This window comes from Hyla sarda, chromosome 8 (assembly GCF_029499605.1).
Source record: "Hyla sarda isolate aHylSar1 chromosome 8, aHylSar1.hap1, whole genome shotgun sequence".
Classification (NCBI taxonomy): Eukaryota; Metazoa; Chordata; class Amphibia; order Anura; family Hylidae; genus Hyla; species Hyla sarda.
The window spans coordinates 177,992,274-178,008,052 of NC_079196.1; positions in this window are offsets into that span (position 1 = coordinate 177,992,274).

The following is a 15,779-nucleotide window of genomic DNA, read 5'->3' on the forward strand; positions in this document are numbered from 1 at the left end:
GACCACAGCCCTCCCAGTCCACTAAAAAAAAAGTTTTTCCTCTGACCTTTTTGGAGGCCAGTATCTCCTTTACGGAGAAGATGTCTGAAGAACCGGAGACAGGAGTAGGAGAAATAAGTTTGGGAGAGAAACGGTTGATGATGAGTGGTTTAAGAAGAGAGACATGAAAGGCATTAGGAATACGAAGAGAAGGAGGAAGGAGAAGTTTGTAAGAGACAGGATTAATTTGGCACAAGATTTTGAAAGGACCAAGATAGCGTGGTCCCAATTTGTAGCTGGGAACACGGAAGCGGACATATTTAGCGGAGAGCCATACCTTGTCTCCGGGAGAAAAAATGGGGGGAGCACTTCTTTTCTTATCAGCAAACTTCTTCATGCGTGATGAAGCCTGTAAGAGAGAATTTTGGGTCTCTTTCCATATGGTGGAAAGATCACGAGTTATTTCATCCACAGCGGGCAAACCAGAGGGCAAGGGAGTAGGGAGGGGGGGAAGAGGGTGACGGCCGTACACCACGAAAAATGGGGATTTGGAAGAAGATTCAGAGACTCTGAAGTTGTACGAGAATTCGGCCCATGGAAGAAGATCTGCCCAGTCATCCTGGTGGGAGGAAACAAAATGCCGTAAATAATCACCCAGGACCTGGTTAATTCTTTCTACTTGCCCATTGGATTGAGGATGATAAGCAGAAGAAAAGTTTAATTTAATCTTGAGTTGTTTACAGAGAGCCCTCCAGAATTTTGACACGAATTGGACGCCTCTATCCGAGACGATCTGCGTGGGCAACGGTACGGTAGTCCAAGGAGAATTTCGGAAGTGCAATTGGGGAGGACCAAAAACTCAATTTTTTCATGATGAGGTCCGATGCACATTAGGAGGGGCTCCGTGCGGTAACGTATGGTACAGTCCAATCTTTCATTGTTAACACAATTGATGTAGAGGGGTCTGGCGAGACTGGTTACCGGGATGTTGAACCTATTGATGAGAGAGGCCAAAATAAAGTTTCCTGCAGATCCGGAATCCAAGAAGGCCATAGTAGAGAAGGAGAAGGTAGATGCAGATATCCGCACAGGCACAGTAAGACGTGGAGAAGCAGAGTTAACATCAAGGACTGTCTCCTCTTTGTGCGGAGTCAGCGTGCGTCTTTCCAGGCGGGGAGGACGGATAGGACAATCCTTCAGGAAGTGTTCGGTACCGGCACAGTACAGGCAGAGATTCTCCATGCGGCGTCGTGTCCTCTCTTGAGGTTTCAGGCGAGACCGGTCAACTTGCATAGCCTCCACGGCGGGAGGCACAGGAACGGATTGCAGAGGACCAGAGGAGAGAGGAGCCGGGGAGAAAAAACGCCTCGTGCGAACAAAGTCCATATCCTGGCGGAGCTCCTGACGCCTTTCGGAAAAACGCATGTCAATGCGAGTGGCAAGATGAATGAGTTCATGTAGATTAGCAGGAATTTCTCGTGCGGCCGGGGAGGAGCGGGGAGGAGCGGGGACCCGGAGCGCTCGGCGTAACAATTAGCTTTTGTATTAAAAGTTGAAAAAAAATTATCCCTTTTTTTTGGTTCATGGGTTGTGTATGTGTCGGCCTGGTTGAAACTACCAGCAGCAAGGTTGTCGAGAGTTGTGGTAGCCTGCAGACAGCAGGATGTTCAATAATTTTTTATTTTGCAAGGTGGCCCAGGCCTGGCTAGAGTCAGCAGCAACAAGGGTGATGGCAGACTAAAATGTCTTGTAGTATCCAACATACAGCAGAAAGAGGCAGACAGTGGGATCCTGCAGACAGCAGGAGGTTAAAAAATTTGAGTTTTTCATGTTTTGTTAAGCGACCCAGGCCTGGTTGGAGGTAGCAGCAGCTTGGTTGATGGGAACTAGTGGGATTTGTAGTAGTTGTAGTAGCCTGCAGACAGCAGGAGAATCAAAAATTTATTTGATTAAAATTTTGCCAGCCAGGCAGCCCAGGCCTGACTGGAAGTAGTCACATTTTGCACAGTATGGATTGTGCTGCACACCGACAACTGCATGGAGTGGCACACACTCAGATGTGTGTCACTTGCAGGAGCTTTTTACTTCGCTGCTATCACACAACCAGGAAGATATAAATATACGTGTTTGATAAAACCAACAGTATTAATGATAACTTTGTTTACAGGGCAGATCCATGTCACATGCATACCCTTTTTACTTCGCTGCTATCGCACAACTAGGAAGAAACAATGCGTGTTTGAGGAAACCAATAGTATTCACGAAAACTGTGTTAACAGGGCAGACCCGTGTCCCATGCATGCCCTTTTTAGTTTGCTGCTATCACAGAACTAGAAAGATATAATGTGTTTGATGAAAACAATAATATTCATGAATATTGTGTTAACAGGGCAGATGCGTGTCAAATGCACACCCTTTCACTTTACTGCTGTATAACAAGATATAATGCATGTTTCATTGAACCAAGTAAATAAACATAAAGTGTCCTTATTAGGCTAATGCATTTTAATTGCACTCATTTTTTAGTCTGCTGCCATATTACAATCTCTAGGTATGCCATTTTCACAATTGATCCCTGTAGATGTAAGTAAAGGCGCTATGCTGCATTTAGGTGCTTTCAGTATATATTGCTATCACACAGGTCTGCCGCAGCACAGCTTTGCTCTGTTCAGTTGTTCTGTTTTTTTTTTTGTTTTTTTTTTGGATGAGCCTTGACAAAGGCTTGCTGGGCTTTGTGGTACACAATTAGGCTTTTAATGGACAGAGGGTCCCCTATGATCAGCCCACATGCATAGGCTGGGAATAATCCCTTTTTTGCTTTGAATTCTTGTATAGCCCTATAGGACATGTGCACTGTGGATGTTACAGTTAGGATGAGGGTTCTGGCTCCAGGAAAAGGATTGTGGCTCCTGTTCACACACACTGTCTGTCCTATCTATCTATCTATCTATCTATCTATCTATCTATCAACAGGAGAATACAGCAGCACACTGCTAGCACACAGATTTAGATAAAGCATGAGTAGACAGATGAAACATGAGTATATAGATAAAACATGAAAAGCTATACAGCTGTAGTGTAACAAATGAAAATATGAAATTATGAAACAGTGAGGTACTTAGCTTGCAAATTTGGCGGCCAAATAGCTTGGACCATCCCACAAATTTGGCTGCCAAATTTGAAAGCTAAGTACCTCACTGTTTCATAATTTCATATTTTCATTTGTTACACTACAGCTGTATACCTTTTCATGTTTTATCTATATACTCATGTTTCATCTATATACTCATGTTTTATCTATATCTTTGTGCTATCAGTGTGCTGCTGTATTCTCCTGTTGCTGTATATTTAGCCCAGCAGCCTGCACCTGTAAGCCAGGTCCATATAATAGTTTGGAATCAATAGTGCTGGCCAACTTATTCTTTGGTTGTATCTATCTATCTCTATCTCTATCTCTCTCTCTCTCTCTCTCTCTCTCTCTCTCTCTCTGTATTCCCGTGACGTCATCTCTCTCTGTTTGCTGCTCTTACTGTGACACTGGGATCAGCTTGTGAGCCTTTACCTGTGTAAAACTCTCATACCCCTTGCTGTGTTTTTGAGCTTTTACCGGTTCGCGCGAACCAAAGCGGTAAAAGTTCAATTTGGGTCGAATTCAGGTTCGGCAGGCTTGGCTCGCTCAACACTAAAGACTACAAGCAAATTCTATGTTTAGTCTGATCCATTAGTCATATTCCGTGCCATCTAAGCATGTTAGCAGGGGGCAGAAGAGTAGGACTTCTGGATGGATTCAGGATCTGCCATCACAGCCATGGAGACATAGGTGTGATCAGGAGACATCGGCACAAAACGTCAGAAGATTTTTAATCTATATTACATGCAAATGTTCCTAATTTTTATTCTAGACACATTAAAGCAAAAGGTTGCAAAGTGTAAACTCCCTCCAGGAGATCAAGTTTACCAAACATTCCTATAGCACAGCTAAACGCTGCAAAAATTAAAACAACTGAAACAAGTGCAGCAGCATCCCCATTTATTGCATTTACATTTTAATTTAAAATTACAATATTGTTAATTTGTTGTATTAGGATTTTGTAGCCAACGAGGATTAGCATTAAAAATTAAAATTTTTACAGACATATCCTATTCATGATAGCCAGTCCTATCATTGTGATCACACTGAAACCAGAAGCTGTGTCTGAAAACAAATAGTAGATAGTTATTAGTTCCAGTAATATGCAGTAATTCCAGTATATTCTAGTAAGAGTTCTATACTTGATTTGAACTTCCACTGGTTCTTCAGATTGAGGACAGAAATACTCATTCCATGCTGGGCTGTTGGGTTGCAAACTTGCAACCATTTGAGTTCCATGCACTAGTCCATTTCTAATTAATAGGCCTCATACAAGGAACTCACTGGGCATCAGAAGGTTGTTTTGGCAATCAGACAGCCCAATATGGAAATTTACCTTTCTACACCTGATCTGAAGAAAGGTGAGGGAATTTGAGTATACAGGTACAGTATATGTTTATTTAAGTACAATGTTTATTTCTTTCTGTTACTTATATAGCACCAAAATATGATAGCAAATTGGAAAATTTCTGGTATTTTTTTAAATGATCTTTTTATGACATTCACTGTATGATAAAAACTATGTTATTCTTATTATGTGGATCTGTAGGATTATGGCAATACTCAATTCATATAGCTTTTTTATGTTCTTTTTCCTTTTCTCAACAAAATACTTTTTTCCTCTTTTTTGTGTTGTCATGTTCAGACAGCCATTCTTTTTTTATTTTTCATCCAACTGCATTGTGTAAGGGCTTATTTTTTGAAAGTCAATCTGCACTTTTTATTGGTACCATTTTTGCAATTCATGCTACCTTTTGATCTGTTTTATTCCCAAATTTGTTTATTGGACCAAAATTTGTGGTCTTTTGTGTTTTTTTGGACATTGACCGTGTGTGATAAATACCATTATTGTTTAATTGCAGCACAGTATAACAGTTAGTACTAGACTGTCTAACAGCCTGTGCAATCCAGCCTATGGCTGGACCTCACAGGCAGCTGTACTAGGCAGCAGGAGGCCATCAGCTGGCCTCCGGCTGCCATGACAACCAATGGGATCCCGCAATCGCATCACAGGATCACCATTGGTGGACAGGGGGAACCTCCTCTCCTTGTCAACTCCATAGATTGATTGGCACAATTTCAGTCTCGGCAGTTGCGTAGGGGTCTCGGCTGTGATTGACAGCTGGGTCACGCGGGCGATCTCCTGTGGCGCATCACACTGTGAAGGAGATCGCTAGGACGTATGCATAACTAGCTAGCAACTTGGACTTATGCATACGTCCGAGGGCGGGAAGGGGTTAAAGTCAACTAACGCCTCAGCACATACCTCCTGTATGTAAAACCTATGCTAAAACAAGAAAAACATACAAACTTCTTGCAGATGTTGTCCCTAAGCAGATTCTTTGGACAGGGACAGGGGTGTTTCATCATAGAAAACTAATTCTAAGTTACTCCTCATCTCTTGACCAAAGTAGAAAGTGTTTATAATGAGTGTCTCTCACTCTGGAGAACTCACTCTGTGATAAATGGATAACCCATTGAGCTAAAGGGAACCAAGCATTTGATTTTACCATATGTAATGGTTTGCAACGTGGTGTATTATATATATATAAATATATATATATATATATATATATATATATATATATATATATATATATATATATATAGTAAAATCTTTATCTTCACCATCCCTTGGGGACTTTTTTGCCCCAAGAGATGGTGAGGATATGAAGTTATAAAGTCTCACCTGCCACCTGTAAGTAGTCCCCTGGACGGGGGAGCTGTACTTACTTGGCCCCCTCAGTGTAATTAACAGCCTACATCGTTGCTATGCTCCCAGAGCAGCCGGACTAGAGTGGTGATGTGGGCCGTCAATCACTGTACTTACTCGATGCTGTCACTTCGGTCATAGTGGTGCCCTGTCATCGAGAATGACAGCCCGCATCACTGCTCTGTTCCATCTGCTTAGGGGGTCCGTCACTTTGGCTGGAGTGACGGGTACAGCTCCCTGCCCAGGGGACTACTTACGGGGTGGCGAGGGAGAGTTTATAACTTCATATCCTCCCCATCCCTGGGGGTAAAAATGTCCCCCAGGGATTGTGAAGATAAAGATTGTACCCTATATAATGTGTTGCCAAGCATAAATGTTCATATTTACATAATAAAAATCAAGAAACTTACCGACACCAGAGTCCGCTGAAAAAGAAACAGATGTAGTATAAGACATTTTTCTATTGATGATATAAGAATAAAGATCATTGTGTTAGAAGTTTCTTTATTTCAGAACAAGTATTATAAGCTATTTAGAAAATGTAACATAGTTTATACTTTATAACAAAAAATAAAAGTGAAAGGTATATTTATACTCTTACCACTCTTTGCTATAGAGGAAGGAATAAATATAAAGAAACAGTATAAAATACTTTGTTACACTTAATGACAGAAAAAGCCATAATACATTGGACTTCTTTATTCAAATGCTTAAGAACACCTATGAGCTACATGAGAACTTTGAGATACTAGCTAGCATTTCCAGTTGCCTGGACAGTCCGGGGTTTACATTACACATTAATTTTTGGTCCAACGCGTTTTCTGCATTACAGCAATCTTTAGGAACCTGGTAGTCACCTCTGTTATTAGCAGGGACACTGCACTGAATAATACACATTGGCCTTGATTTACTATTGTAAGCCCGACATGTTTTGTTAGGAGGTGTGCCAGATTCTGGCGTATTGTGCCAGAAATTCTGCCTGCGCCAGAATTTGCGCCAGAAAAAACTACCAACCCTCTATTATACTGTGAAACCTGGAAAAGGGTGTGGCCATCGCAAAAAGGGGCAAGGTGGCCAAAAGAGGTGTGTCCTTGACATTTTTGAAATATTCCATCATTTTTACTAAGGTTTCCACAGAAAATGTGGTGGATTTGATCTGAGGAAAACCCTACAGATCAGAGCATGTGTAAAAAAGCAAAATGTAGGGAAAAGTGCAAAATGTGGGGAAACATTAGTAATTACTGTGGAAAAATATCTGTTGCGGAAAAAAAACCAAAGAAAACTACACTCCACTTTGAGTAAATCAGGGCCATTATGTGGCAGCTACTGTTGACCGCCACCATTAGTAGCTCTCCACATGTGTAACATAGGGAAAAATCTTGGGGGACCTCCATCTGGACCAGAAAAAACAGCCTTGTAATGTATTACATATTGCAGTTTTGCCTTGATTTATCATAAATTGTGACAAAAATAGCGTGGTTTTGCAGGACTTTTGGTGACATTACACACTGTCACATGATTCATGTCCTGTAAGATCCTAACACAAAAGAGAAGAGAAATGTACTGTAATTCTTTAATGTGAGTATGAGTGTATGCAGTGTATATAGTGTCTGCTGTACATGTATGCAGTGTGTGTATAGTGTATGCAATGTGTATGCTGTGTATATAGTGTATGCAGTGTACATGTATGCAGTGTGTGTATAATGTATACAATGTGTATGCTGTGTATATAGTATATTTAGTGTACTTGTATGCAGTGTGTGTATAGTGTATGCAGTGTATATGCAGTGTCTATAGTGTCTGCTGAACATGTATGCAGTGTGTGTGTATAGTGTATGCAGCGTATATAGTGTCTGCTGTACATATATGCAGTGTGTGTATAATGTATGCGATGTCTATGATGCATATATAGTATATGCAGTGTACATGTATGCAGTGTGTGATAGTGTATGCAGTGTATATGCAGTGTATATAGTGTCTTCTGAACATGTATGCAGTGTGTGTGTATAGTGTATGCAGTGTATATAGTGTCTTCTGTACATCTATGCAGTGTGTGTATAGTGTATGCAGTGTGTATGCTGTGTATATAGTGTATGCAGTGTACATGTATGCAGAGTGTGTGTAAAGTGTATGCAGTGTATATAGTATCTTCTGTACATGTATGCAGTGTGTGTATTGTGTATGCAGTGTTTATGCTGTGTATATAGTGTATGCAGTGTGTGTGTATTGTGTATGCAGTGTACATGTATGCAGTGTGTGTGTATTGTGTATGCAGTGTTTATGCTGTGTGTATGTAGTGTATGCAGTGTACATGTATGCAGTGTGTGTGTATTGTGTATGCAGTGTTTATGCTGTGTATATAGTGTATGCAGTGTGTGTATTGTGTATGCAGTGATTATGCTGTGTATATAGTGTATGCAGTGTACATGTATGCAGTGTGTGTGTATAGTGTATGCAGTGTATATAGTGTCTGCTGTGCATGTATGCAGTGTGTATGATGTGTATATAGTATATGCAGTGTACATGTATGCAGTGTGTGTATAGTGTATGCAGTGTATATAGTATCAGTGTGCTTTTGTGAATAGTGTACGTAGTGTGTATGCTGTGTATATAGTGTATGCAGTGTACATTATGCAGTGTGTGTGTGTATAGTGTATGCACTGTATATATAGTGTCTTCTGTACATGGATGCAGTATGTGTGTATTGTGTATGCAGTGTTTATGCTGTGTATATATTGTATGCAGTGTACATGTATGCAGTGTGTGTGTGTATAGTGTATGCAGTGTATATAGTGTCTGCTGTACATGTATGCAGTGTGTGTGTATAGTGTATGCAGTGTATATAGTGTCTGCTGTACATGTATGCAGTATGTGTATAGTGTATGCAATGTCTATGCTGTGTATATAGTGTATGCAGTGTACATGTATGCAGTGTGTGTATAGTGTATGCAGTGTATATGCAGTGTATATAGTGTATGCTGTACATCTATGCAGTGTGTGTATAGTGTATGCAGTGCGTATGCTGTGTATAGAGTGTATGCAGTGTATGTGTAAAGTGTATGTGTCACGATTCGGCTGGCTGGAGGTGGATCCTCTGTGCCAGAGAGGGATTGGCATGGACCGTGTTGGTGGACCGGTTCTAAGTTGCTACTGGTATTCACCAGAGCCCGCCGCAAAGCGGGATGGTCTTGCAGCGGCGGTAGCAACCAGGTCGTATCCACCAGCAACGGCTCAACCTCTCTGACTGCTGAAGATAGGCGCGGTACAAGGGAGTAGTGTTGCTCGCGAATATTCGCAATTCGAATATTATTCGCGAATATCGCATATTCGCGAATTCGCGAATTTCGCGAATTTCGCGCTATATATTCGTAATTACGAATATTCTTTTTTTTTTTTTTTTTTTTTTTTTTTTCTTCACAGTACACATCACAGTGATCACCCCTCTCTGCTTCCAGCTTGTGTGGTGTAAAGAAGGCTCTAATACTACTGTGTGAGACTGGCGTGCGAAAATTCGCATATGCGAAAATTAGCATATGCGAATATTCGTATATGCGAATTTTACCTTATGCTAATTTTGTATATACTAATTTTCACTTCTGTAAATTTTCGCATACGCGAATTTTCGCATATGCGAAAATAAAACGAGGATATAACGAATATGCGAATATTCGCGAATATATGACGAATATTCGTCCATATATTCGCGAATATTCGCGAATTCGAATATGGCCTATGCCGCTCAACACTACAAGGGAGTAGACAAGAGCAAGGTCGGACGTAGCAGAAGGTCAGGGCAGGCAGCAAGGATCGTAGTCAGGGGCAACGGCAGGAGGTCTGGAACACAGGCTAGGAACACACAGGGAAACGCTTTCACTGGCACAATGGCAACAAGATCCGGCGAGGGAGTGCAGGGGAAGTGAGGTATAAGTAGGGAGTGCACAGGTGAGAATACTGATTAGGCCTGCTGCGCCAATCAGTGGCGCAGCGGGCCTTTAAATCGCAGAGACCCGGCGCGCGCGCGCCCTAAGGAGCGGGGCCGCGCGCGCCGGGACAACACAGACGGGGAACGGGTCAGGTACGGGAGCCGAGATGCGCATCGCGAGCGGGCACGTCCCGCATCGCGAATCGCATCCCGGCTGGGAGTAATATCACAGCGCACCCGGTCAGCAGGTCTGACCGGGGCGCTGCGAATGAGAGAACTCTGCGAGTGCTCCGGGGAGGAGCGGGGACCCGAAGCGCTCGGCGTAACAGTACCCCCCCCCCCCTTGGGTCTCCCCCTCTTTTTGGAGCCTGAGAACCTGAGGATAAGACTTTTGTCCAGGATGTTGTCCTCAGGTTCCCAGGATCTCTCCTCTGGGCCGCAATTCTCCCAGTCAACCAAGAAGAATCTTTTACCTCTGACCGTCTTGGATGCTAGAATCTCCTTCACAGAAAAGACGTCAGAAGATCCGGAAACTGGAGTGGGAGAAACAACTTTGGGAGAGAAGCGGTTAAGGATGAGTGGTTTAAGGAGAGAGACATGGAAGGCATTGGGAATACGGAGAGAAGGAGGAAGAAGGAGTTTGTAAGAGACAGGGTTGATCTGGCACTTGATTTTGAAAGGACCAAGATAGCGTGGTCCCAGTTTATAACTGGGGACACGAAAGCGGACATATTTAGCGGAGAGCCATACCTTGTCTCCGGGAGCAAAAATGGGGGGAGTTCTTCTTTTTTTATCAGCAAATCTTTTCATCCGGGATGAAGCCTGTAAAAGAGAATTTTGGGTCTCTTTCCATATGGTGGAAAGATCACGAGTCACTTCATCCACAGCGGGCAAACCAGAGGGCAAGGGAGTAGGGAGGGGAGGAAGAGGGTGACGGCCGTACACCACGAAAAATGGGGATTTAGCAGAAGATTCGGAGACTCTGAAGTTGTATGAGAATTCGGCCCATGGTAGAAGATCTGCCCAGTCATCCTGGCGGGAGGAAACAAAATGCCGTAAATAGTCACCCAAGACCTGATTAACTCTTTCTACTTGCCCATTGGATTGGGGATGATAAGAAGAAGAGAAGTTTAATTTGATCTTGAGCTGTTTACAGAGGGCCCTCCAGAATTTAGACACGAATTGGACGCCTCTATCCGAGACGATATGCGTGGGCAAACCGTGAAGGCGAAAAATGTGTACAAAAAATTGCTTTGCCAACTGAGGCGCTGAAGGAAGACCAGGAAGAGGAATAAAATGTGCCATCTTGGAAAATCGATCAACGACCACCCAAACAACTGTGTTGCCACGGGATGAGGGCAAGTCCGTAATAAAGTCCATACCAATCTGTGACCAAGGCTGTTCAGGAACAGGCAGAGGATGAAGGAGACCAGCAGGCTTCTGGCGAGGAGTCTTATCCCGGGCACAGACAGTACAGGCCCGCACGAAATCAACAACATCAGTCTCCAGAGTCGGCCACCAATAAAATCGAGAGATGAGTTGCAAGGATTTTTTGATGCCCGCATGGCCTGCGAGGTGGGAGGAGTGTCCCCATTTGAGAATCCCGAGACGCTGGCGTGGAGAAACAAAGGTCTTCCCTGGAGGAGATTGCCTGATGGAAGCTGGAGAAGTGGAGATCAGACAGTCCGGAGGAATGATGTGTTGCGGAGAGACCTCTACTTCAGAGGCATCAGAAGAACGAGAGAGGGCATCGGCCCTAATGTTCTTGTCAGCAGGGCGAAAATGAATTTCAAAGTTAAAACGGGCAAAGAACAACGACCACCTAGGCTGGCGAGGGTTCAGTCGTTGGGCAGACTAGAGATAGGAGAGATTCTTGTGATCAGTGTATATGATAACTGGAAATTTTGATCCCTCCAGCAGGTGCCTCCATTCCTCAAGCGCCAATTTAATGGCCAGTAGTTCTCGATCACCAATGGAGTAGTTTCTCTCCGCCGGAGAGAAGGTCCTAGAAAAAACCCCACAAGTAACAGCATGCCCGGAAGAATTTTTTTGTAGAAGGACAGCTCCAGCTCCCACAGAGGAGGCATCTACCTCCAATAGAAAGGGTTTAGATGGGTCAGGTCTGGAGAGCACGGGAGCAGAAGAAAAGGCAGACTTGAGATGTTTAAATGCGTCTTCCGCTTGGGGAGACCAGGACTTAGGATTGGCATTTTTCTTGGTTAAAGCCACGATAGGGGCCACAATAGTGGAGAAGTGTGGAATGAATTGTCTGTAATAATTGGCGAACCCCAAAAAACGTTGGATAGCACGGAGTCCGGAGGGGCGTGGCCAATCTAACACGGCAGATAGTTTATCTGGGTCCATTTGTAGTCCCTGGCCAGAGACCAAGTATCCTAGGAAAGGAAGAGATTGACATTCAAAAAGACATTTCTCCATTTTGGCATAAAGTTGATTGTCCCGAAGTCTCTGAAGAACCATGCGGACATGCTGGCGGTGTTCTTCTAAGTTGGCAGAAAAAATCAGAATATCGTCCAGGTAAACCACAACACAGGTATATAGGAGATCACAAAAAATTTCATTAACAAAGTCTTGGAAGACGGCAGGGGCGTTGCACAGGCCAAAGGGCATGACCAGATACTCAAAGTGTCCATCTCTAGTGTTAAATGCAGTCTTCCATTCGTCCCCCTCCCTGATGCGGATGAGATTATAAGCACCTCTTAAGTCCAGTTTGGTGAAGATGTGGGCGCCTTGTAGGCGATCAAAGAGTTCCGAGATAAGAGGTAAGGGGTAGCGGTTTTTTACCGTGATTTTATTAAGTCCGCGGTAATCAATGCAAGGGCGTAGGGAGCCATCTTTTTTGGACACAAAAAAAAATCCAGCTCCGGCAGGAGAGGAGGACTTGCGGATAAACCCCTTTTTTAAATTCTCCTGGATGTACTCCGACATGGCTTGGGTCTCTGGAGCAGACAGAGGATAGATTCTGCCCCGGGGTGGAGTAGTACCCGGGAGGAGGTCAATAGGACAGTCATAAGGCCTGTGAGGAGGTAAAGTCTCTGCTTGCTTTTTGCAAAAAACATCAGCATAGTCCAGATAAGCCTTAGGAAGACCAGATACCGGGGGAACCACAGGGTCACGACTGTGAGTACTGGGAACCGGTTTAAGACAGTCCTTGTGACAAGAAGTACCCCAGTTCTTGATTTCTCCTGTGGACCAATCAAGGGTTGGGGAATGGCGTTGAAGCCACGGTAATCCAAGAAGAATTTCTGAAGTGCAGTTGGAGAGGACCAAAAATTCAATTTTTTCGTGATGGGGTCCGATGCACATTAGAAGAGGTTCCGTGCGGTAACGCACGGTACAGTCCAATCTTTCATTGTTAACAGAATTGATGTAGAGGGGTCTGGCGAGACTGGTCACCGGGATGTTGAACCTGTTGATGAGAGAGGCCAAAATAAAATTTCCTGCAGATCCGGAATCCAAGAAGGCCATAGCAGAGAAGGAGAAGGTAGAAGAAGATATCCGCACAGGCACAGTAAGGCGTGGAGAAGCAGAGTTCACATCAAGAGTCAGTGTACGTCTTTCCAGGCGGGGAGGACGGATAGGACAATCCTTCAAGAAATGTTCGGTACCGGCACAGTACAGGCAAAGATTCTCCATGCGGCGTCGTGTCCTCTCTTGAGGTGTCAAGCGAGACCGGTCAACTTGCATAGCCTCCACGGCGGAAGGCACAGGAACGGATTGCAGAGGACCAGAGGAGAGAGGAGCCGGGGAGAAAAACCGCCTCGTGCGAACAAAGTCCATATCCTGGCGGAGCTCCTGACGCCTTTCGGAAAAACGCATGTCAATGCGGGTGGCAAGATGAATAAGTTCATGCAGGTTAGCAGGAATTTCTCGTGCGGCCAGCACATCTTTAATGTTACTGGATAGGCCTTTTTTAAAGGTCGCGCAGAGGGCCTCGTTATTCCAGGATAATTCGGAGGCAAGAGTACGGAATTGGATGGCGTACTCGCCAACAGAAGAATTACCCTGGACCAGGTTCAGCAGGGCAGTCTCAGCAGAAGAGGCTCGGGCAGGTTCCTCAAAGACACTTCGAATCTCCGTGAAGAAGGAGTGTACAGAGGCAGTGACAGGGTCATTGCGGTCCCAGAGCGGTGTGGCCCATGACAGAGCTTTCCCAGACAGAAGGCTGACTACGAAAGCCACCTTAGACCTTTCAGTAGGAAACTGGTCCGACATCATCTCCAAGTGCAGGGAACATTGCGAAAGAAAGCCACGGCAAAACTTAGAGTCCCCATCAAATTTATCCGGCAAGGATAATCGAAGGCTGGAAGCGGCCACTCGCTGCGGAGGAGGTGCAGGAGCTGGCGGAGGAGAAGGTTGCTGGAGCTGTGGTAATAGTTGCTGTAGCATCACGGTCAGTTGAGACAGCTGGTGGCCTTGTTGCGCTATCTGTTGCGACTGCTGGGCGACCACCGTGGTGAGGTCGGCGGCAACTGGCAGCGAGACTTCAGCGGGATCCATGGCCGGATCTACTGTCACGATTCGGCTGGCTGGAGGTGGATCCTCTGTGCCAGAGAGGGATTGGCGTGGACTGTGTTGGTGGACCGGTTCTAAGTTGCTACTGGTATTCACCAGAGCCCGCCGCAAAGCGGGATGGTCTTGCAGCGGCGGTAGCAACCAGGTCGTATCCACCAGCAACGGCTCAACCTCTCTGACTGCTGAAGATAGGCGCGGTACAAGGGAGTAGACAAGAGCAAGGTCGGACGTAGCAGAAGGTCAGGGCAGGCAGCAAGGATCGTAGTCAGGGGCAACGGCAGGAGGTCTGGAACACAGGCTAGGAACACACAGGGAAATGCTTTCACTGGCACAAGGGCAACAAGATCCGGCGAGGGAGTGCAGGGGAAGTGAGGTATAAGTAGGGAGTGCACAGGTGAGAATACTGATTAGGCCTGCTGCGCCAATCTGTGGCGCAGCAGCCCTTTAAATCGCAGAGACCCGGCGCGCGCGCACCCTAAGGAGCGGGGCTGCGCGCGCCGGGACAACACAGACGGGGAACGGGTCAGGTACGGGAGCCGAGATGCGCATCGCGAGCGGGCGCGTCCCGCATCGCGAATCGCATCCCGGCTGGGAGTAATATCGCAGCGCACCAGGTCAGCAGGTCTGACCGGGGCGCTGCGAATGAGAGGATGCTGCGAGCGCTACGGGGAGGAGCGGGGACCCGAAGCGCTCAGCGTAACAGTATGCACTGTATATAGTGTCTGCTGTACATGTATGCAGTGTGTGTGTGTATTGTGTATGCAGTGTTTATGCTGTGTATATAGTGTATGCAGTGTACATGTATGCAGTGTGTGTATAGTGTATGCAATGTATATAGTGTCTGCTGTACATATATGCAGTGTGTGTATAATGTATGCAATGTGTATGATGTTTATATAGTATATGCAGTGTACATGTATGCAGTGTGTGTGTATTGTGTATGCAGTGTTTATGCTGTGTATATAGTGTATGCAGTGTACATGTATGCAGTGTGTGTGTGTATAGTGTATGCAATTTATATAGTGTCTGCTGTACATGTATGCTGTGTGTATAATGTATACAATGTGTATGATGTGTATATAGTATAAGCAGTGTACATGTATGCAGTGTGTGTATTGTGTATGCAGTGTGTATGATGTGTATATAGTGTCTGCAGTGTACATGTATGCAGTGTGTGTGTGTGTAGTGTATGCACTGTATAAAGTGTCTGCTGTACATGTATGCAGTGTGTGTATTGTGTATGCAGTGTGTATGATGTGTATATAGTGTATGCTGTGTACATGCTTTGTTTGTGTATATATAGTGTATACAATGAGCATGCCATTTGTATATTGGAGGGCATGACCAATTCCAGGCATCAGGTTGCCATGGTGACTTAGAATTTTATGCTAGTACTTGGGATCTTATAAACCCTCTTCGGGCAGCCATGACCTAAATTCTGCCAAGTAAATCCAGAGGCTCAAGTGTGTAAATAGCATAGGCAGAGGAGGTGGGAGTCATGA